The sequence below is a fragment of the Haemaphysalis longicornis genome, unplaced genomic scaffold (assembly GCF_048455015.1).
Source record: "Haemaphysalis longicornis isolate Haplotype H1 unplaced genomic scaffold, Haemaphysalis longicornis Haplotype H1 scaffold_16, whole genome shotgun sequence".
NCBI classification, from domain to species: Eukaryota; Metazoa; Arthropoda; class Arachnida; order Ixodida; family Ixodidae; genus Haemaphysalis; species Haemaphysalis longicornis.
Window position 1 is genome coordinate 7,720,175 of NW_027526266.1, and position 25,098 is coordinate 7,745,272.

General features: G+C 46.9%; 1 long non-coding RNA gene across 1 annotated transcript in view; it reads right to left on the reverse strand.

Annotated features, from left to right (window-relative positions):
- Nucleotides 1-11,704: 11,704 nt before the first annotated feature.
- LOC144166092 (uncharacterized) overlaps nt 11,705-25,098 on the reverse strand; it is a 49,353-nt gene continuing 35,959 nt past the window's right edge. Inside the window, exon 3 of the long non-coding RNA XR_013321565.1 lies at nt 11,705-11,945. This is a non-coding gene — a long non-coding RNA (uncharacterized LOC144166092). The remainder of the gene's footprint in view (nt 11,946-25,098) is intronic.

Sequence of the window (25,098 nt, forward strand, 5' to 3'; positions counted from 1 at the left end):
CCTCCTGCTACAAGAAACAAACTGCGCTCCGCAAATATCGGAGTTCAATGTACATACGTCGCCAAGCATTCGGGACCGCCTTGGTGTGCGTCCGGACACACCCCTGGCAAAGCAATTGTATACGTACCTTCCTTCCCACTTGCCACAAGCCCAGGCCCCTCTCCCCGCGTTGTGCACCGCTTGGCAAGAGGTGGTAGCTGTGCGAGTTCGCCTATCCCACTCAGAGGTGATTCTAGTATCTTATTACGCTCGACCGAGCAGTGGTAATGCCAGTCGAATTCGGTTACGCCGCCTTTAACATCTCCGCCACAATTTCCGAGGAGTCCCGATTCTGGTGTGTGGAGACTTTAATGCCCCGCATGAAACCTGGGGCTACCCGACGAAGAGCTCTAGAGGTCAGCTGGTTGATGACACATTTAGGAGGGCAAACTTTCAACTCGCAAATGATGTTCTCAACCCCACTCGTCGGCAAACACACCCTCGCGCATCGTCCCACTCTCCGGACCTCACTTGGTAGCTTGGGCACGGTGCGCCCGCACGGCACTTGGAGCTCGACTGCTGGGCGAGTGATCACCATCCCATTTATATTAGGCTTGCTGCAGGACTGGTGCCGCGACTTCGTCGACGCTGCCGGGTCATCGATTCGGATGAGATCAGATCACAGCTCTCCCCCCTCGATCAAGAAACTGATGACCCAATTTCAATCGTACAAAGCGCACAGCACGCATCAACGCACAAGTCTTGGGTAGATGAAGCCCGACCTATGCGCCTGACCTTCATCTGCTCCGATTGTGGGCCACCCGCCGTCGCGCGGAACTGACTGCGGCCCGCCAACCGTCAACTGAGAGTGCCAAGATCCACCTTAATCATCTGACAGCCCAAGCGCGAAGACATGAACTACGCCTTTAAAAGGCTTGCTGGATGGATTGGTGTGCTTCACTCGGTCCCTCAACAAACACAGCCTTGATATGGCGCACGTTTTAGGCAATGGAACGAGACCACAACCCGCAGAACCTCTTGGACAATGCTTACCTTGCATCGGGTCTCTCCTTGCAAAACTTTGCGGGGGAGGCAATGAAGGCTTTTTTCCCCAATTATGACACGCCACCTCCGTCCTTTGGGAGACCTTCACCCCTTCCCCCTGAGGCAGGCCGACTGCTTACCATAGAAGAGGCACCTGGTCTTGTTTCCCCCTTCCCAATGACGGAATTGTTGGCAGCTATCGACTCAGCAGAAACACACAAGGCACCGAGCCCCGATGGCATACAGTACGAAGTGTAGAAGAACCGCACAGAGAAGTATCTTCACGTCATACTGACCACTATAAACGAAGCTTGGGCCTCTTGATGCGCACCCACTTCCTCGAAGCACGCAGAAATCATACGCGTCCAAAACCGCGGGATAAGTTCAGCAATCTACGGCCGATCGCTCTGACGCGTACCTTATGCAAGCTGGCTAAGCTTATGCTAGCATCAATTTTGACATGGTGGCTTGAGGGCATGGGTTGGTACCATCCCTCTCAGATCGGCTTTCGGCCCCACATCGGCGCAGAGGACGGCATTGAAGCATTCTCTACTTCCGTACTCATAGGAAGACGCACTTGTCGCATTCTTTCTATTCTTGCCCTAGATGTGAAGAAAGCGTACGAAAATGTGAGCCATCAAGCAATCCTACAGATACTGCGCTGGCTTGGTTCCCGGCGCCTGTGGTGTTCTTGATAGAGTCGTTTTTAACACACGGCACATTCTCAATTACAGTCTCAGGACAGGCAGTTGGCTCCTTTTCAACGTGCCGCGGGGTACCACAACTCTCGGTCCTGGCACCCCTACTGTTCAACCTTGCCCTTCTGCCGCTCGCTTGGACAGTAGGGGCATTGAAAGATCTAAAATTCCTCATCTATGCGGATGATATCACGCTCTGGTCGACACTTCCAGACATTGCAGATGAAGAACACGCTTTTCAGAGTAATTTAAATACGGTTGACACGTATTGCAAACACGTGGGACTCATGCTATGCCGAGATAAGACCGGAAAACTTATGGTCGCCAATCGAAGGGCTCGACAAAAACTGCAAAACCGACCCATTTTACTAAATCTTGATGGCGAGCCAGTGACGAAAGTTACTTGTTACCGCATCCTTCTACCTGGACCTTGCGGCTTCCGGCTCAGCTACTCCACGTCTCCGGGAAGCTCGCCAGTGCGCCCTTCAACTGCTACATCTAGTTCGCTGGATTTCCATGAAATCGGGAGGAGCTCGCACAGAGATGGCTCAGCTGCTCGCACGTGCAATCCTGCAGCCACGTATCACGTACCAGGCTCAGTTTCAGTATATGACAAACGCGGAATGGGATCATCTAGAGGCCATCAATAGAGAAGCCATGAGGACTATTACCTGCCTTCCTCGCTTAACGCGAATCTCCACACTACAGGAAGAAGCTGGCCTTAAGACTATACATGAGTTGGTTCACCAGCAGCGACAGGCATGATCTCCTAAAGTGCAGGTGTACACATTTGTGGCTGCTTTAAGGTGGTATATGGCCTCCAAACTAACACGCCGCCAGATCCCTCTCGAAAACCCCTTCCTTGGAGCAGAATATTGATTTCTGACTGCAAGCCTCTGGGTCGGTCAAGCCGTGTTGCGCCGCAACTCTCATCCAGTGCTGGCCAAGATAAGTTTTACGTTGACGCCAGTATTTCAGGAAGCATTATTACCACAGCCGTCGTAAATCCAGCTATGCATTTTTGTCAAACCTACCATTACTACGCCCCTCAGAGACCCCTGTCGACACTTGCTGAGCTCAAAGCGATTTTCAACGCCTTCACGGCTATACAGCTGCTGAGGCCAGACCAAACGCAACCTGTCAACATCTTTACAGATTCAATGCAAGCAGTCCGAGACCTCCGGAAAGTACTTCATCAAGTGCACATGTCCTAAACCATCCACGCGAAGACTGCGGCCCTAAGTTTCAGAGTGGAGATTACTTGCGCCCAGAGGACATCCACCCCTGGACAGCAACAGGGGGATGCGGCGACTCTTATACCTCCAACGACGCATCCGCTCCCCTTATTTCCAGTTGACGCAATGTGAAAGTTGGCCACCGACAAAGAAAACCTTCGGGGCTCCACACGCGCACTTATTCCACCGTGTGGATCAAACACCCCTGGTGGGCTCACCCGCCGTGAGGAGATGGCGCTACGAAGGATTTGCGTCAGGGCTGCTGTCACCAGCTGTCACCCACACCTGGCCCCCGGATCGACGGGCTCCGTTTGGCAGGAGATGTTCATTTTGCACCACGTCGGCATCGACCGCAGCCATTCACCATCTTCTGTGGACTTGCCGTGTCCTCCAACGTTCCCGACAGCAAGAACTTCATAGTGTGGCACTCAACCCAAGCCGGCCTCCCGACTACAGACGCTGGCTCTTTGGGCCGTATCACGGGGGCTTTTAGACTTTCTTAGTGAATACTTTCTGTTTACGTACATTTAAACACACTCGCCTCCGCCGTTTTATGCTGCAGAGCAAACTTTCGCAATTAAAAAAAGTTCCCGTAAGTACTTGCCGGGGTGGGGGTATGTTCTCGCTCTTTCTCTGCCAAACATTTTTCCCTGGAGTTCAAGCAATGTGAAAGGTGTGGCTGTTGTCCAGTGCGTCTTCGACAAGGCTGGCTTTTCAGGTCATTTCAGATCGATTGTCTTTAGCTGGCTTGTGAGTTTATGAAGATTGTAATGTCTGTTTGCGAATTAACTGTATGTGCGGTGTCTGCGTGCATGGTCCTTTAAAAAGCGCATGTTTTCACTTCATCGATAGCACTCCATTCCACTTCGTTGGTGACGAACTTACATTTAGGCGGTCATAGAGCAGGTGTCACTTAACTCTCGTCTTCCCAAGGTACTGCGTCGACCTCGAAAATGTGTGTCACGAAGCCGTGGCGCTCCAGGGCTCTGGAAATTATGTTGGACGCCCTGATCTAGCGTTGTTCACCATGCCTGTGCAATCGAGGTTTATTTTGTCTGAGAGACAGTGGTGATCTGTGCTCGTTGTTTGGGGAGAGGTGTTTGTATGCTTGTTATTGCCCATGGTGGTGGGTATCTAGAATGCTCAATATCTTGAGGGATGGTCCTGTCTTGATCAGTGCTACGACGTCGGTGGAATAATCATACTCGCTCCGCACATACGAGATCTTGAACTTTGTTAACCACTCGGGTTGCCTAGATTGCTGCTGCAAATGGGAAATGCGGCACACCTATTGATCATCAAAAGCATTTGTAAGTAGGACCTGTATAGGCTGTATTTCTGTTTTCGTGCTGCGTTTATATGGGAGGGAATACAGCATGTGGAAGTGAATAAGGGCCTCACTTAGTCACAAAGGTTGGCATTTCTCAGTGTCGACTGGCATGGCGACGTGACATGGACAATACCTGCATCCGCGGAACTACATGCTTGCGTACCGTGACGGCTGCTTTCGCTTTACAATGAATATCATGGCTGAGATCCCTGGCGTAAAAGCCTTGGGAGTAACTTATTGCGTGCTGGATAACGGATATTATTGTACCTGCCCCTGGATGTCACCAAAATATTCTTCTTTCATCTATCTTGTGATGTTGTCTGAATAAATGAATATTTAACAACCACGATTCTGGCGAGCTTTATGGACAGATCTCGAATGGCGAGGTTGAAAAGTATTGGCGGCAAAATGGAGTCATGTGCTATGCTGCAGCTTGGGCAGAGTCCTTCAATGCCTTTCTGGTCATAAAACTTCGCCATCACGCTATGCGAGAGCTTCGTTCGCTGCCGCGCCCCGGCGCTGGTGTTGATCGGGGGCCTGCCGGGGGCGTGGTCAGAGCGCGTTTGGCAGGAGACGCACCACGGAGTAAGATAAAACAGACGCTCGCGCCTTATCAGCAGTGCAATTTCGCTTTACATGTCGTGCGCCGCTCAAATGGACTTGTCATTTCGTGAGTTGCGACAAAATGTGCTGCGAACGGGCATGCGGCTACTGCGTTCTTCCTGCTAGCCTGGTTACAGAGCAGCGGCGGCCGCCCGATGCCCTCCGATCTGCGGTGGCGCCACTCGCGGTAGCCTTTGTCCCCGCACGAAACTTGGCCGAGAGTTTCATGACCAGAGAAGCATTGAATGACTCTGGCTTGGGCCAGTGTCAGGAAAATAAAATTCCTTCAGCGCTTTCTTGGTGTATGCGTGGCCTACAAATACCCGCGCCCTCTCCTGTTTTAAAAAAATATTTTGGTAATATTCTTCGCTTCTTCGCCTAAGAGAAGAACTAGTATTCCCGCCACCGTATATTTTGTATCGCATGGACTGCATTCACCAAGTTGGTGTTCTTGCTTGTAGGGAGAACTCATGCAATGATTTTTTCATCCGAAATTATGACTGTGACTTCAGGACCTTCATAATTGAAAATGACCGTGCAATACCTTGTGGCCAACGTGTTAATTTTCTGTATTCAAGCTTGTGATTGGTACAGAGTTAAAGCTTCTAGTTCAAAATTCGTGTTTTTAAATTGATGCTCAGTGAAACTGCATAATGGATAAGTGTCACTGTACAATGAATACTTGCAACTAACTGTACAGGCCAACCTTCAAAGTAGTTAATGGATAAAAAAGCCCTAAATTCCAAAGCGAGTAGATTCTGACGATAATAATTTCAACTACTGTCTATACAGCCCGCAGGATTACGCCCTTTTCATTAAAATAAAAGCACACCTAGTGCGTTGCATTACGTACTTGGTAGCAAGTTACACGGGCTACTGTGCCATTTGCTTGTTTGTGCAAAGGTTGCTGGCGGTCTTTTTCTAACACCAAATGCAGACTGCCATGACGGACTTCTTCAAGCTTTGAATGATAGATGTGTCCTGCTGCCTGCGAAACACGGAGTACTGCTGTTCCCTATTTGAACTAACTAGAATCTTCCTAAGTACAGCTAAATACTTTTTAACACGACGGCAAATCCGCCCTGTAGTCCTTAGGAGAACGCGTCACGTGACCCCTACGTCGCTGTTTCTCGCCGCCTCAGGCGTCGATCGGGGTTAGGGGCTTTTGCTCGTGAGCCCCAAACGATTCAATCCTTGGTGGCGGAGGTGGCGGGATTCGCGACCTCGTCTGCCAACAAGCCGCGACTGCAATTTAACGGCGGTTTGATGCATAGAGTTTCTTAGTAAGTATACTAGAGAGGAAACTGCGCCTGGTAAGCCATGTCATCGGGGGGGTTCATGGGAAGGCCTCCCTTTTCGGCGTGGGCTTGGCATACCAGTTGGATGTTTAGGCGGTTTTTGGGATTTGCTTTCTTCACTTTGCATTACACGTTTACCAGCTACAACGAAGCCGAAATCCTGCCTGTTCTGCGGTAGCCATGTCCGGTGAAACAGCAGGCAGTAAGTGATCGCACCTGACGTTGCTTATGCCGTAGTCGAAGTACGTATGAGTGAGCGGGTAATATGCCGCTGCAAAATTCGTAGCCGACTAAAACAAGAAACAAAACGTACTTCGACGAAGACAAGATACGACAGATACGGGCGCTTGTATGCGTCCTATCTTGTAATCATCCACTACTGTTTAACGCCACGTTTTCTTTTTTTAGATTCAAAGCATCTCTTAGTCGACCCGCCATCGTCCCTCGGCGTCTGGCATCCGCACCTCTCCTGGCCCCCTTCTCCACGCCAGCTGTGATAACGCCACTCTCCAGCTCGTCACTCGGCTCATCTCGTGCCGGCTCAGGAAGACACCGGCAACACTGTCGCTCCAGGAGTCCTTACCAGCTGTGATGATGCCACTCTCCTCCCCGCGACTCCTCCTGCCAGCGCAGGAAGACACCGGCAACACTCGCTCCAGCCCTAACCAGCTCTGATAACGCCGCTCTCCTCCTCGCCGCTCGGCTCGTTTCGTGCCGGCTCAGGAACACACCGGAAACACTGTCGCTCCTGCAGCCATCTCATGATCGCGGTATGTCCCTCCCTTGTTGTATCGCCCTCCACACCTCCACTCCACATGCGCGTCTCTTCTCCAATCTCCACTCCTGCAACTGTATAAAAGCAGGTGCGCGCGCTGCACGGTGTTCAGTCTGCTTAGAGACACCGCATGCACTTGTTCTGTACCGGTGTGGCAGCTACACGGAAACCCCATGCTTTGCATCACCACATAGTCCCCTTCGAGAAGATGGTGTAATTTTTTTTGTCAAACTAGCTGACGGTTGGTGCACCGATTCACCACGATGTCAAATTTTTTATAGGGACGCTCAAAAAACGTTCCCATCTTTTCAAACATCTTATTATTTGAAACAATGGTAAAATAATAAAATCAGAGTCTTTAATGAGTTCCCCCCAAATATTAACATTGTTCCTACCTACAATCTTGGCCTGCGTAATAGCAGGCACAACCGTTTCGTCCAAAATACAGTTTACGTCCTTTTTCCTTAGTTTAAAACAGCAGGTTTTATTTGCCACATACATAATTGCACACAATTCTTCGCGTTTTCGAGGCACTTTGTTTAAATTTTCGGTCACTAACACGTTTCAATTGAAGCCAATGATGAAACTAGGGTGAGCGCGATGTATAATGGCGACCCATGACGACACATATGGTCTTGACGTGACCGGCATAGACGCTAGCGCCAGATTCCTCTGTAGTGTATATTGCAAGAAGCTCTATGTATCGAGGCACTCTATGTTTGTTGATTTTTATGTTACTAGGCGCCAAAACGCGCTGCGCCCACTACATGAGCAATGATTTAGCGGAGATACCACAAGCACGGAGCGCGTCGTGGTCGACGGCCGCAACATGGCGTTGGTACGGCATTAAAGGAGCGCATGTAGTTCCATAAAAAGCATGTCATAGCTCACCTAAATTCGACTGCCGGCGTATACAAAACTCCACATACGATAAAGTAGCTGCTAATGTCAGGGCAAATTGCATCAAAAATCGTCATCTGAGCAGTGTACAAAAACGGTAATCACATATCCAGTGCGGTGTTATGCCCAACGTTTGTAGTTGGAGCCGGCTGCTCCAAGCGCGTGTCTACCTGCCTACTGCCTCGCGCATCGCGCTTCGTTCTGTACCGGAAGCAGAGATAGCAAGTAATAGCATCACCTTCATCACGTCCCTGGCTACTTTTGGCATGCGGATGGAGGCAACATGTAGCATCCTTTGCAAAAACTGCTGCTGATGCGGAATCGCCGACGCTGCGGCAGCTCGGCTCCTCTCTCGGGATTCGTGACCAATATAATCTGCAAACACTGATATCCGTCTGAAAGTCAGATCCTCCGAGTCGGTGAAAGATCTGGCCGAGTGGAGGCCCGCGTGTAGTGACGGCACAATTTCTCCGATTTCTCCAATCACGGACTCCCTAACGTTATACCGCTTATGCTGCCGCCACTTTACGGTTAACATTGACGAGCTTTTAGAGTAATACTTTGTTTGCGCTTTAAGGTAGCGTTTTGTATAATGAACACAGGAAGTACCGTAATACTTTATTCGCACTCCTTAACGTAGCGTCTTGTGTAAGCAAATGGTGAGGCACAGAAATATGCGCTACAGGTGTATCCGAATGTTTTTTCATGACAAGTTACCTGTAGGTACTGAAAAATGCATCTGCATAGTATATACGGAAAGCAGCCTGACATAAATGCCACAAAACTTTTTGGCATACCCTTCTAAAGCTCCGCGGAAAACTTTCGGCAGTCGCATTTAACACGAAAAGATTTTCAACGTTTTGATACAAACCGAACGCGTAGTGTTCTGAAGATTAAAATATTACACTTCGTCGTAATACCCTCTAAAAGGGGTCAAAATTCAAACCAACCGATAACTTGCAATGTCTATAAGAGACACCAAAAAGACTTTTTTTGTTTATTAGGCAGCAAAAACAACCAGTCAGATGTGGATTTTAGTTTTGCCGCGGACGGTCATGAAATTATTTTCTAGCATTGGCTATAGTTGTCGGGGTAGGCTGGCGCTATTGCTAGAGAAAGAAAATGGTTCTCACTTCTTGAAGAAATCTTACCGATGTAGATTCTGTCATTGCCAACCTTTAAAGCAAAACGTGCAGGCCATTAGGGCTCTTTGTAATGTGTGGGCTTTACCCAAAAAATGTATGTTTGATGCGATGGTGTCGCACGTTTTGGTGCCTAAATGAGTAACCCAGTTCAAGGCAACCGCGAATGTAATAAGTTTATATTGCACTTATAGAATCTAGATGACTAAATAAAAAACTTCTTTTTTGTTGATGACTTCTTGTTGATGACTTCTTGTTGAAGAAAAGAAGAAACTTCTTTTCTTCTTGAGTCTTCTTGATGACTCAAGAAGAAAAGTGAGCAAATATTTGTCAGTGTGTCATCCTGTCTTGATTTTATTTGTGTCAGCAGACTTTAAATTTTCTTCAGTAAATGGTCAGTGGCGGTGTTCCATACAGTTTGGAAAGGATGAGCCTTAACCGCGCCGAAGAAAAACAAAATGGGAACATCGTATAGTAATAAGCAAAATGCCAGAACATTTGACATCCTTCTGAGCAAAAAACTAATTTTGCGCCTGCTCTCTAATTTTCCCCTGAAAGGCCTCACTTCTCATTTCACTTTTTTATGTGCCGAGAAGACACCTCAGCACTTTACTTTATGATCTTTTGGTTTTCCACGCGTCGACAACAGTTTATGTCAGGCATGTATACATCCTTTTATAATACTGCAAAGTTTTCCAGTTGTAGGCGAGTTGGAATAATGTTTTTGGATAAGGTATTTTTTAGTCTTTCTAAATAGATCCTATGTAAGCACACACAGCACGACACTAATGGAGTGAGGAAAACACTTCCAACAGTAGAAAGAGGACTTACATTTTTTAGCCAAGCAACTGTGTTTCTACCCAAAGTATATCCTTTTTAAACGTGGATATGGGAGGTCTGCTGCTTTTTCTAAACTCATACTAGTGACCGCGTCTGTTTGGAAATTTTCGCCATGCGCAGTGGTTTCTGTGGCCTTGTGTTTTGTGTTGACAAGCCACTTCTAACTACAAAAACCACATTTGTTCGGTCAGAGACCTTCCCTAGACACTTTCTCACAGTTGTTGTTTTGTTCACGCTGATTGCTGCAGCGACTACCATGCGCGATACGCGTTGGGGGGGGGGTAGCATGCAGTGGTTGTTAGTATAAACTATAGTAATAATATTAATGTACAAGCATATTAAGCGTTAAAAGAAATATATGGCTTATAGGTTTAAATGCGCAGCTCACATTCTATTGTAGCTTCAGTACGCTACGGAAAGCCAAACAAAAACCTCCCAAAGAGCTGCATGCCATTGAAGAACGCTGAAGGCAAGCCGTGGTGTGTGTGTGCTCAGCGGGATACCTTGTAAAAAGAAACCAAAGAATGAAGCGGCACGTGCAATACTTTAATTACAGTCATGAATCATACAGTTTGTTTGATTGATTGATTGATTGATTGATTGATTGATTGATTGATTGATTGATTGATTGATTGATTGATTGATTGATTGATTGATTGATTGTGGAGTTTAGAGCGGCAAGCTACAGCTAGAATTTTAGGCGCATTGTTGTGGAGCCTAGCAGATAAAATTTGACCCGCTTGAGATTTTTAGCGGCCGTCAAAATTTCGAAAAGCGGGCTTTTTTGCTTTTCGCCTCAATTAGAAAGCAGCCACAGTGACCGGCTTTGAATTCGTCTGCTTGGGTTCAACAGCAGAACGTCTTGGCTGAGGAATAACCTATGCTGGTGGAATTATACACATTACCTCGGAACAGTTTGAAGTTGAGTAAAATGTCTCACAGCAACTACCCGCTGTACTTAGGCTCTGTTTAGGGTACGACTATGATTGAACATCTATATTGAGTTGTTTGTCGCTTCTTTTGTGGTTGATGGCGCGAGAGCCTGAGGTTATGAGCGCAATAGCATTTCTTTCCCCGTCCCATTGATACACATAATCATTAACTTCAAACTTCTCATAGAGCAGAAATGCTTTGTCGTCAGCATCTTTCTAGTTAACCGGAACGATCATAACAGGATAAAGAGACAGCGCACTGGGACTCATGTCGTCTGTGTGTTTGGCATGAATCTGCGTTTTGTTCAATTTTACGCTACCTTTTTTGTCTGATTTGTTTTATTCTAGGCACGGCGATCTAGTAAGTGGGTAGTAATAGTGCGAACCCCATAGCGGGCGTGGTTCCTTTTGCTTCATCTCATGCGTGTTTTTTTTATTTTTGTATAGTCCTTTGTTTATTGTCTATTTTTGAACCCACTTCTAGTTTTTCGTGCTTACTAAATACGACAAGCTTTTGTTTTCGACCGGTTCGCATTAGTGCGAAGAAATCGCGTACCTGACACCACGGGATGTTGTGTCGATAGCGGAAGCGATGTGTTTTGCAGGTGTTCAATAGAGAACGGAGGAACATGAATTATATGCTCATGGGTAATACCATTGTGTTATTTTTCATGGGGCTTTCGCCACGGTGGATTGCAATAGCAGCATGCAAAGGTACCTTTGAAATACAGTTGGTGCACCCATTTGTGGCAGATCTTCATGAACTCTAACGTTTGTACTATGACCATATCTCGCCAACTGTATGATATTGCGGCAGAATATATGCACTTGAAAAGCACACTTCGTTAGAGTGTTTTAAGCAGTTTTATTTTCCGGTCGTCTAGATAAATCTACAACAACTTGCACCCTTCTCAACAAATTTTTGTCTTGCCGTTACGTATGCTAGACGAAGAATTCACCTTACTTAAGTGATGTTGGAGACTGGAATCTTACGATGATTAGGGCTCACAGAGTGTCTTTATTCAAGCAAAGTAAGCGAAAATTACGGGCGTTTGTTGTAAACATATTTTCGCTTAGGTTGGGTAGCAAAAGCCGTTTCGCTTATTATTTTCTGTGGGGGTACAAGGACAACCGATTGGACATTGCCTCTCTCGTCCACTCGGATCACACTTGGCCAGCATGCAAGGAGTAAGAAGAATCAGTTAGACGGTACAATATACAACAATAAATCGCTCTTGCATAAAAACGAGGATTAATTACCCGCAAAAATTTGCACACTATGTATACACCTCACACACCTAATTTTCCCAAGTTGTCCAAAAACACCAAAAATACCAATGGGAAAATAATAAGTACTTTAACTTTTACGGCAGATACTTCATATGAAATACACCATTTGACTAAATATGGTTGCTTTAGTGCGTGCTTAAACAGCTAAACCATTATTACATCTTCATAGCCAACCGTTTTGGAGCCAAAGCAGCGCCAGTACGGCAATAGAGCATTACACAAACACACCGAGCTAACAGCTGTGGTAACATAAAGTCGTAACGGAATTTCGCACGCAACACCAAAACTTTTATTCCACCTGATATCTTTAGGGCTGCCGTGGGGATGACCCGCCACGTTTCTAACAAACACTCACACATGTACAGAAAAGAAAGTATGAGTTCGCCGTCGTTTTCTTCCCACTCACACATTCGTTTGGTCATCTGTCTCACACATTCATTTGGTCATCTGTTCTTTGGCCAGATTTTAAAACATCAACGTTATCAAAGACCGAAAAAGAATTTCAAGTGGATACAACTACTGCTTTTGTGAAACTACTTTTCAGCCTTTCAGTAGATACTGCATCCATACCAGCCCCTCATAGCTGCCCGTCTGAGCCCGGGGGCAAGCGGCAACGACTCAGAATTTTGTGAACCATTTCAGAATATTTTCTAGTTGCACTACCATAATCTCGTTTACCAGAATTGTGTTGTTAGTGTAAGGTTTTCGACCATGACCTCTTAGATGTACCACGCTACATTTGTGAAGCCATCGTGTGATAATCGGTAGATCACACACCGTCTGCCAAGCTTGTCGTTTGGTATCCATGAATTTTTCTGCGTGCTTTCTACGTCTTCCTTCGTCCCTGTTTTTTGAGCGCTTTTGTCTCCGCTAACATGAAGCCCTACTAGGAAGCCGAACTTTCTGATCTTCTGCGATCACCTTTGAACAACCTTATTACACGTGCCCTAGACAGCTTTTCCCCCATGGCTTTTTTCCTTGCCACTATTCTCGCTACCTCAAAAGGAGGACTAATTTGCTTGTATCAAAGTGTGGCTCATCTGTGACGCTTCCACAAAAAAGTAATGGTACGCTTCAGTTCAGCTATTTCTTATTACTACATCTTTAGATTCCATCTGGAACAAGCTATATTGGCTAATAGTAGAGTGACTGCGGCAGCCAATCAGGATATCACCTCGACAACTATTGAGTGCACATATATAGGTCGGGGGGAGGGTGGGTGGAGTTTATTCGTTTTCCATCATGCAGGGGATTTAGGTAAATTTCGGGATGATGATCCGCCCGTGCACATTTTTTAAGCTACTGTACGTAGAACTATTTTCGATGTGATGCTGGGGCGCTTTTATAACACAACTTGATGGATCGGGCTTCGTAACCAGCAGTTTGCGCGCCAATTTTAGGTAAAGCCGTTCCTGCAATTTCATTTTGTGAGATGACGTTGCGGCAGGTAATAGCTTTCCTTTGGGTTCGGTTTCTGTGTCATGTGGTGGCATCCAACATTAACAGAGTGGAGACACATCCAGCTTGTTTTTTGATAAATCATTATTTCTGAGGGAGTCTACTGAATCGTATTCATTCCAACGCGCATCAGTGAAGACGAGTACAAGGGGAGGAGCAGAGTTTTCATAATATTCTAGCTGCTATTATATTTGTTACAATAAAATCCCCGCCCAATGTGCCCGTTCTGTTTGTTGTTCTGCCGATTTGTGCTCTTTCCAGAGGTTTCCATGTAACAGGAGCCTCTCAAAGGGCATTCTATTGCTGCTCGGGAAGAAAGATAGCCAGTCCATGTTTTAAAAAAATTTGTCGTAGGAAGCACAAAGCGCAAAACCTTAGTTAGGGCCTCAAAACTGCAACTGTGCATCGATGTTATTGAGAGCCAGTCACTTCTGGTGTTCCACTGAATGGTTAATGCTTAAATCAGTTCGCCCTGAATAGTCAATGAATAGTCGCTGCACATGCACCAAAATGATGTTGCCTTCGTGGCAAAACAATATACTGAATATAAAGAAAAAAATTTTAGTAACTGAATATGCGGTGTCAAATTAGCTTTTTGGTGGTACCAAAACGAGCCTCACAATATTTCATAGTGTGCCGCTGAGTAGCAGTTAGCAATAAATGGGCTTCCTGTTATACATACGCCGTACAAGCGACATCATGAGTTCTTTAGCTTTTACGAGCGCTCTTTCGTTCTTGGCACCTTATCAAACTGGATAAAACTCACCGCATTTTGGTCAAGCTTTTATAAATATATAAAAGACAAACTTTTTATTACAGGTTATCAGGACTATTTGTTACAATTTTATTTTTACGGACGTCTAAAAAATGTTAGTAATCGTCTTAAGGCCCTTATTATTGCGGTTGTTGAACGTGAAGCCAACTACACAGTAAAATTATCATGAACGAATAGCAGCTTAAAGTTTGTATGGTATTTTCCAATAGCGGCTCTACAGAACTATTAGAAACACCATTCCTGCTATTTGTCTTCCCAAATAGCTTTGGTGAGCCTGGTTGCTTAATCGTAAAGCTAGATATTTTTTGGATTGCCAGTAGTCAACAGCTTAGGTGTTCTGGTACTCGGCCACCAAAGCGCAGTTGCCTTCTACATGGAGTTTGATGTTTTTTAGAAGAGCCACATCACATCTTTCTACTATAAAAAATTTTTCGGGCGAAACCTTATTGAGAAATACCAGGTGTCACGGGGCAATGAAGAGATAACAAAACAAAAAGGAGAAAGAGCTGGAGCACTGCTTAAGAATGATCCACTCTAGGAATTGGAACATGTGGAAGGAGTGAAAGAGCATAAATACAAAAAAACTAAAATATTGAAATCCGCAGAAGAATTTTAAAAATAACCAAAATTAGGGCACACAACAAGGAAGAAGAAAACGAAGACAAGGTGTCCAACAGTCACAGCGGGATATGCGGGAAAGCGAGCGGAAGAAAAGGAAGACGATGGTTCACCTGCGAATGCGGAACTGGATTCATAGTGCGAAGTGGCTTTCATCGGTTCAGATCAGGACTTTCACCTACAGAACTATGTGTGCGGTGCCAGGTCCATAAAACAATGGAACATTTTTTTTCTCGACTGCCGCCGTTTCTGAACCGCTAGACAACTGCTTTTAAAGGAACAAATTGAGCGTTCGGGGTTGACTTTTTTTATTCCACTTATATTATCTATTTGCGCATCAAATTTTAGGTTCGCAAAAAGGACCATATACAATTGCATTCAACATTTGTTTTCTGCTTCAGGACGCTTGTATTGCTGAAGAGTGCCAATTATTGGGGAATTCGGGTTTTATTCAGAACTAAGTTTCCTTTTACGTCCTCTTTCCGGAAATTATTTACTAATTTGAGGTCCTCACGTATTTCAACAACTAATTTAGCCCTTGTCAATATTCCCTTGTGGGCACGTGCCAAAATCTTTGAGGACGTCATTATTATCATAGTCATAGTAGGTTGTTGGCTGTTCTGGGTTGGGCGCAAAAACTTCAGGAGGTAATGCCGCTGGTACCAGGAGAGGGCAGACCGTAGGCCCGATGGGCAGTCTACTAGTACCGATATTCCGGACGCTCTCCCCTTATGCGCGCATGTTACTGCGAACGTCGCATTGTGTTTTGCTTGCGTCCCTCTCCGCTGTGCCGCGAAATCACCCGTGAGTTTTTACCACTGGCTTCAGTGTCCTCTGTGGCACCCACCTCATCACTGGTCGCCCCCCTTTGAATCAGTAGCTGTTTCTTGCGGTTTTAACGTGACAGCCGGCGAGCAAATCCAGCGCGACATTCCGCATTGGTTTTCATGGCTATGTTGCTTGCATATAGCCGCACTCATCGCTCAGCACGGCCGCCAGATAACTGCACAGTGTGGGGTATTGTTGAATACCTTTCTGCCTGGAGGACAGAAAGCAGACAGGGTAATTTTATTAGCCAGTCGTAGCCGCCTTGGTAAAGGAAATTGAGTACTAATAATTTTTATACATCACACCGGATTTAAAGCAAGCTGGGTGCTAATAATTTTTATACATCATACCTGCTTTCGACGTGACGACATTCGTTTGAACTATATCCTGTAATGGTTATTTTTACCGGTCTCACAAATCCGGACACCCGCAAACGCATTCGCCGAACAAGGCAGTCTGCGCTAATTTCAGGGGTTTCAACGGTACTTAGCCTTGTCACAGAATGATACCACATTAAATTGGCACTTTGTGGATGGCCACAAAGCGAAGAATTCCAAGTATTTGGAAACAAGAGGCATCCAAAACCACAGACGTGCGTGCTGCACAATCTCTGGAACCACGTGGAGAGACGTTTTGAAGACTCTAAAGGAATTGCCACACCAGCCGCCGCTCGATACTAGGTGTGGAGTATAGTTTTAGCATCTGTACCCGTAAGTGAATGATGACCATACGGCGTGCGTGTCCTTACATGAGCTTTCTGGAAAACTCGATAAGGGTAGGCAATATATGTGATTGAAAAGATACCGGAGTCTTAATATTCTAAATCAACACCACCTCACCGAAATGGTCCTGTGGAGATGAATGACCCACACACGTGTAAGAGGTCGCTGTCCAAGCAGAACAAAGGTTCACCAGAAGGCGTTGATTCCGTCAAACTGATACGGCCTCCCTTGACACGCGACTTCTTCAGGCTCTGGTTCGTAACAAGAATAACTTGAACGATGACCAGAAGAGGCAGAGTACCCTCCCGAGCGGAATGCACTCTCGTTAACCGAATTCGTACCTTGGCACCCACTCCCGACGCAGCTACACTGATTATATTCAGAGACAAAAATAACTTGTCATTATATAGATATAAAATTATAACCCACAAGATTTTAAAACCATCTGAAACTGCACTGCACTGTAGCTCCAAATTTATGACGTGTCCTGCCAGCTTACCACACAGAAATAACGAGTAGTAGGAACAAAGTGCTCTTTCAATCGCATTGTGGCTTTCACGCTGCATCAGCGGGCCTTACCGATAGCCTAGAATGGGGAAACCATAGGTAACTGGTAATCATGCTTCAGAAAATGCAAGCCATAGGGCAGGTAATCATTGGTACTCCCCTTATATAACAATAAAAAAAGTTATACCAACCCGGCCCCAAAAAGCAAGGACAGTAATTGAGGGCGAGTTGTGCACCCAAGTAACAATAAGTTATAAGATCCCTAGATTGCGTCCCTACTGGAAGAAGAGAGGTGGTGATTATCATATTACGGCGAACCATGCATTGGGTTTGTTTACTTGTGTTTGCTTTTGCCGCATGGCTGCGGTGGCCTGTGTTATCGGTGTTGTTTGTGGGCCAAGGGAAGCGCGTGTTTCGTTCTTTCTTTCTGTGCAGCATGTGTCATCTCTTCTTATAGGGAGAGCGTTCCGAGCTAACATGAACAGCCCAGAATAATCTTCGTTGACCTAGAGTGTTCTGGATACACTTAGGCTATTCGAGAAACCTTCGCGCCGTGTGATAAATTCCCGCAGAGCCGATGCCGCGGCATTCGATTCATCGCACTCGCCTTCGCACGTCACTTTGTTGAGTTCTGAATCGCCGCCTGTATTCTTTGAGTTGTTAAGGGAGCAGAAGTTCCCTCCAATAAACTTGTTTTCCTTCAAGACAACTGCGTCGTCTTTGGCTTCGTGACATCTTGTGGAGGTGCTGGGTACATGATCCCTTAACCCTCTTCAAGTCGACAAGCAAGACTAAGTCGTGTCAGCCATCGACAGCAAGGCCTTCAGCCAGAGTTTTGACTGCTTCCGGATGCATTAAAGAAAGAAGACGTCGTGAAAACCATCATGATCAATGCAGGCACCATGACCAGCGCTTCCAATCCTGCCCTTGTTCTTTAGCAACCCAGGGAGCCCCCATCATTCCATGGTTCGCCTGCGGAGGACACCGAAGACAGGTTGGAGCAGGTCGAACGGGTCAGGCTCTTTAACCGATGGGACGACGCGGAGACACTGAGGCAAGTGTTCTTCTACCTTGAGGACTCAGCACGGATCTGATTCGAAAGCCATGAGAGCTCCCTAGAGCCTTGGAACGATTTGAGAACACAATTTTCAACGACGTTCACCACGGTTGTGCGAAAAGAGCGGGCCGAAGTATTTGTTTATTTATTTATTTATAATACCTCAAGGGCCTCAGTCAATGGGTGTTCCATGAGGGGGTAGACAGTTCACATACCGTTGTTTTGTTCGATGGCTTCTTTGAAATGGGCGATTCTGGCGTGGTGCACGATGTCAGCATGAAGATCGTTCAATTCTATTGATGTTTGCACAAAAAATGAAGAGTGAGGGGCAGTGGTATGCGCACGGGTTGGATAAACCGGTTTCGAATGGCTGATACAGCATTAAAGACGATGAGCTTGAACGATAACATGGTTTAGGGGCAATGCATCATAAAATGTATGAAACAAACAGAGTCTTGAAATTTTGTGGCGTGAAGCTAAGTTAACCATATTAGCTTGAGATTTTAGTTTGGTGACGCTGCTGTGATAGGAATAGTCTGAATAAATAAATGTGGCTGCGCGATTTGAATGAATTCAAGTGTTTTAATAAGAGTGGTTTGATGGGGATCCCAGATGGCACATGCGTATTCTAGCTTCGGCCGAACTAGTGTTAGATTAAAAGTTTCACAGAAGGTGGAGCTAGACATAGGTTTCTTCGGAGATGGCCAAGAAAGCGGTTTGCGTCTTTAGTGATGCTCATTATGTAATATGGCCAGGTCAGATCTGAAGTTAGAGTGATACCAAGGTATTTACATGACTTAGCTGCTGTAATTTCAGAATCAAACATGAAATATTCATTGCAGGAATAAGATTGTGCGCGATGGAAAGAAATGACACAAGTTTTTTTATGTTAAGGGACATCAGCCATTTCTCGTGCCATGATTGAATCAAAGATGAGACTGTAGGATGGCAGTGTCGTTTGCATTGTGAACACGACGATAAATGACACAGTCGTCTGCAAATGGACGAATGTTAGAAGTTACGTTATTCGGGAGGTCGCAAATATAGTTGAAAAGTGTCGCGAACTGGGCCAGTTGGTACAGATTCACAGTGGTGAAACAGCGCGCAAAAAAACCAGGACAAAAGGAAGAGGACAACAACACGTGTTGTTGTCCTCTTCCTTTTGTCCTGGTTTTTTTGCGCGCTGTTTCACCACTATGAATTGCTAATATAGATTAGGAATAGTGGAGGACCAAGGATCGTGCCTTGAGTTACGCGGGAGGTTACAGCGGATAAGAAGGAGTGAAGTTTGTTAGCACAAACGAACTGCTTATGGTAGTGTCAATAAGTCAAATATCCAAGTAAAAACAAGACGATAAGGGTAAGTCGTGATAGCTTCAAACATTTTCTGTTATGGTGACCTTTGTCTAAAGCTTTTTCGAAGTCAATGAAAATGGCGTCTTCAGATATGTAATATTAAGGCTAGAACTAAGGTCGTTAACAAACAGGGCGAGATGAGTGTCACATGAAAGTCTTTTTTGAAACCCGTGTTGGGTAGGGTGAAATGAATGCACTAAACGTAAAAAATTACTATTTACTAGTATTGCAGCAGACGCGGACATAACAACCTAACGAAAACCTTGTGTTCGTCGACGTGATGAAGAGGCTTTTCAGTCGTGCTGATTCTTTCGTGGCGGACGAAAAAAAGTTACGCTTTTTGCTGCGCGGTGTGAAGAAGGAAATATTTGCTGGACTTGTCCGCAATCCACCCAAAACCGTCGCCGAATTTGTGTCCGAAGCCAGCACAATTGAGAAGGCCCTCGAAATGCGTGCTAAGCAGTATGATCGGAACTCTGTTAGCGCTGCAAATGTGAACTATTTCGACAGCACGCAGATTCCGGCTGACAGCCCACGCGAGACCAGTTTGGCAATAGTGAGGGAGGAGCTGCGGAAACTTCTCGCAACGCCGCCTCAACCCGAAGTCTTTTCCCTTACCGAGATAATTAGGGAAGAAGTGCACCTAGCGCTGGGCACTTCAACGACGCCAGAAGCACCCCGCGAGCTGCAAGCCATGGCCTACGTGGCTGCTGTCCGTCGACCTCGCAAGCCTCCCCCTATCTTCTCGAGGATCCATACCGGCGTCCCCTGTCGCCGGCGCGACCACCTCCGGTGCAAACTCCCGCCCCAAAGAAGAACGACGTGTGGTGAACGCCCGATACTCGGCCGCTCGGCTACCACTGCGGAGAGGCCGACCACATACACCGGCGCTGTCCCTAAAAGAAGCTTGGTTTGCGAGGGTTTTCTGTCACCGCACCCCGCCCACGACCAGTCCTGCGCCAATCAGACATCAAAGAATACCTGTCCAACACCAGCCGTCGAGCAGCCTGTTTGAACAGATCGCCGTCGGCCTACTTATACCAGTAACCGAACCGCCGTAGCAATAATAATTTCGCACGTGGAAGGTCCCCCCGCCCACGCGAGGGAAAATAAAAGCAGCATCTTCTGGAGGCGAAGTTGTGCAGCGGCGAAAAAAAAGAAAACCCTCGAACAAGGCAAGGGTGCACCGAAGACCGCGTTTCACGACATACCCTCATCTCTACGACCCGATTGAACCCTGATGAGACTCCCACACACGACGACCGCTACACGGCTCGACGCGTACCCAACATGACAGAGATGACCGCCGAGAAGACGACGACAACGACGACGCACAGTTCCCGACTGTCAACACACACAAGCCGAGATGCGACGTCGAGGAAGGCGGCGTCCGACGTCAAGTTGCCCATCGAAGGATTTGACGTAGTCGCCGAAAACGCCGAAAGGGTAATTCACAAGGGTGCCAGTGATATAGGCTTGGGTGCCATACTCGTCCAAAAGCAAAGCGGGGGCGAAAATCTAACCACCTATGCCAGGTGTGGTCTGTCCAAGGAAGAAAAAAACTGCTCAGCCTCTGAGAAAAAGTGCCTCGCGATTATATGGGTCATTTCGAAATTTCGCCCATACTTGTAGGGATGACCGTTCAATGTTGTGACACACCACCATGCGCTGTGTTGGCTCTCCCGTTTAGGCACCCCTCTGGCTGTCTTGGTAGGTGGAGCTTGCGCCTGCAAGAATTCGACGTTACAGTAGTCTATAAACATGGGAGGAAACACTCCGACGCCGACTGCCTGTCTCGCACCACCGTCGATCCACCACCGCAAGACTCTGACGAAGACAGCGCATATTTGGATGTCGTGACGGAGAGTGGCCTAGCAGCCCAGCAGCGTGCCGACCCCGTCTTACGCGTATTGATCCACTATCACGAGGTACAAAACATCGCCGTGCCCAGGGCCTTGAAAAGCAACTTACCAGCATTCAGCGTGAAAAACTCCATCCTCGCTAAGAAGAATTTCCACCCCGAAACAAGAACGAATTATCTTCTTGTCATCCCTAAGACCTTCTTGACGAAATTTCAAAAGCATGCCACGACGAGCCGTCTTCCGCATATCTTGACACACCTCCCACAATTGGAAAAATCAAGACAAAGTACTACTGGCCCTGCCTTACATCCCACATCACGCCCTACGCTCGGAGCTGTCATGACTACCATTGACAAAAAACGCCACTGACGAGACCCGCCGGACTACTTCAGCCGATTGCTATCTAATCGAGGCCCTTCCAACAGATTGGAAGAGACCTTCTGGGCCCGTTCTCTACGTCACGATCTGACAACAAGTGGATTGTCGTATCAACAGACTACATGACGTGCTACGCAGAGACCGCCGCTCTTCCGAGGGGGACTGCACAAGAAGTCGCCAAGTTTTTCATAAACCAAGTTGTGCGGCGACATGGAGGCCCTGATGTCCTAATCACGGACCGCAGAACGGCCTTCACTGCGGAGCTCATGCAAGGAATCTTACGCTACATCAACACGGATTACCGAAGAACCACGGCGTACCACCCCGAAACGAACGGACTAAGAGGACGCCTGAACAAGAGAATCGCGGATATGCTGTCTATGTACGTCGACGTTGAGCATAAGACTAAGACGAAGTCCTACCGTATGTCACGTTTGCGTAAAACACGGCTATCCAGCAAACTACGCAGATAACACAGTTCGAGCTTGTCTACGGAAGACGGCCGACTACGATGCCTGACGGCTTGCTTTCCAACGTGGAAGACGACGACCTCAGCGCCGACGTCCAAGGATACCTTCAGTGTGCAGAGGAGGACCGCCAGCTCGCTCGAGTTCGCACAATGGACCAGCAGCTGGTGGATGCAAAACGCAACAACCTCCGACGCCGAGACGCCGAGTACCGCCCAGGGGATCGTGTGTGGGTTCGGACACCCATCCGGCGACGCGGAGTCAGTGAGAAGATTCTACGACGGTACTTCAGACCTTATCGGATCGGATTCTACAACGCGTTGGCCACCTTACTACGAGGTCATCCTCGATGGTGATTCAGGAACATCAAAACCTCGCATGCGGCCCAATGTCGTCCACGTGGTTCCCTTAAAACATTTCTACGCACGATGACGCCCTTTTATTTCTTCGGACTGTCGCTTATGTTAGCATCGGGTCGATGCACTCTTAGATGGGGGGTAACGCCACCATCCATACATTAGATTTGTTTATTTGTGTTTTACTTTTGCCGCCCGGCTGCGCCGGCCTGTGTTATCGGTGTTGTCTAAGGGCCAAGGAAGCTGCGTGTTCCGTTCTTTCTTTCTGTGTCGCATGTGTTATCTCTTCTGAGAGGGAGAGCGTTCCGAACTAACGTGAACAGCCTCGAATAATCTTCGTTGATCTACAGTGTTCTGGATACACTTCGAATATTCAAGAAACCCTTTCGCCGCGTGATAAATTCTGGCAGAGCAGATGCCGCGCCATTGGAATCGTAGCACTCGCCTTCGCACGTCACTTTGTTGAGTGCTGCTTCGCCGCCTGTATTCTTTGTCGTGTTCCGGCAGCACACGTTCGCTCCAATAAACTTGTTTTCCTTGAAGACAGCTGCGTCGTCTTTGGCTTCTTGACAATATTGTTGTTCGTGTAAGTACGGGGCAAGGCGTCCAGTGATTTTGACTGCGTCTTTAAATGGGTCGTCTGCGCGCACCTGTGTAGATGACGTCGTGGGCACAAATGTTAACTAAGAACCCTGGCTGCTGGTGTACAGACGCTCGCGTGGACGCGAACCGCAATTTGCTGAATTGTCGAACAACCAAGAACTCCATTGTTTATTAAGGTAATTTAGCTAACAGGTGGGTTGAACACCCGCGGCAGCATTACACAAACCGAGAGTTCGGCTTAAGTTGATGCTTTAAATAGGTGGTCTCATGACCTTGGAGCAACAGTTGTGATTATGTTCATCGTGGTCGAGGTCCATGAGAACGAGCCTGGTTGTAAAAAAGTAAAGAATGACGCTATGTTAAATGAACCCGGTGTGTCGGTAACTCCTAGGACATCCTACGAGGAGATAGACGTCGTTTTTTCCTGCCTGCGTCATCGCCAATCGAACTATCTGCACCGCTCAAGCAACAAACAAGATAAAAGCCATCGCTAGAGGAACAGCTTAGAAAGGGAATGTACGTATAAGCATTTACACTCCAAACACTCTAATTATGCACAACAACCTTGAGGCTGTTTTTTATGTTGTACCTTAAATATAATAATTACAGTATGCTGATTTTACACACCTTCCAATTTGCAGCTATTGTATTCTGAGTTCGCGGCTGTGATATATAAGCTATCAACACTAATATTATACGCGACCTCAATGCCCATAACCAATTCTGGCCCTCATTCCGCTGTTGTGCCCCATGACCCCTGAGAACAACGTTTTGAACATTCTCGGGAGCATAACCTTGTCCACAACACAGCCTACCCATCATAAGATACGCCAAAACACTTGCACCTACATTTGGCTATCGGTTCTTCAGTCAAGTGTCTATCTCTTGAGACGGCCGTGTGCACAAACCTATATGGTAGGTACCACATTCTAATCAAACTAACATAAATGGGTAAACGCCATTCCGGTTCACCTTCCAATAGGAAAATCGATGAATCAAGAGAAAACTGGAACACAATCACCGAGACGTCCAAACTGCACTACACATCGGTAACACACGTACTATTGGAGGCTAACTCTTCACGGCGCCTTAGAAAAAACTATTCTTCAATTCTACTTTGCCCCACGTTACTGTCGGAGGCCCTGGCAACACGAGGATATTTGGCAGGCGTGAGAGACACAGAACAAGGTGTGAGGCATTCTTCGTCGCTACCCAACGTCGGATAACCTCATAATAAAAAGGCCAAGGCTTTTGGGAAGCTTGTGCACCACACGGGCTAATGAGCAATACGGCACAGCTTCCTATCCTCCTTAAATTCCTATCCTATTTTATAAAGCGGGAAAGAAGAAAAACTGTCATGCGCGGTCTGTGGCGGCCGCAGCAACTAAAGCTGTGACGTCGCGAGGAGATGGCGCCGTGATTGGACGATGTCCGACGTTAGCATTCAGAGAAGTTTTGGTTTCGCTTCTCTAAAATATGTTTGACATCCGACGGCATCGTTGGATGGGCCTTCTCGATATCTTACTAATCGCCGTACCGCCCTTCAGCCATATTGTCGGCTGTAAAATGCCTGAGATAAGCCTCGCAGGTCGGCTTGGAATCGTAGAAATCAGTGGTCGAGGCCTACGCAGTGGATGACGCCCTCCGCGTCACCGATGACGCTCCAATGCCATGCGCTCTTCCCTCATACCCGGAGCTTGCCTCGCTTATGCCTGTATCGTAAAAAGCAGGTTTGCACCAGGCCAAGGGTGTGCTGATTCAGGCCTGTGCCCACTGCCCGCAAGCAGCAGCACGCTAACGAGAACTCGCTAGAGCGTCAGTGGCAGTCTGTGCGCTTTCTGCAAACTCGCTCGTGAAATAGTGAATGTTACGGCCCAAAAATGGTGAACTCAGTTTAGAAAACATCGGCTAAAAACAAAAAAATCAACTGGCAAAAAAGAAACGATGCACCCTCGCTGATTCGAACTTGCGGCTTGCAAAACAATAACGTAGCGCATTAGACCACTCGGCCACAGGCCAGCTCTGCCGATCCTGGATATGCAAGG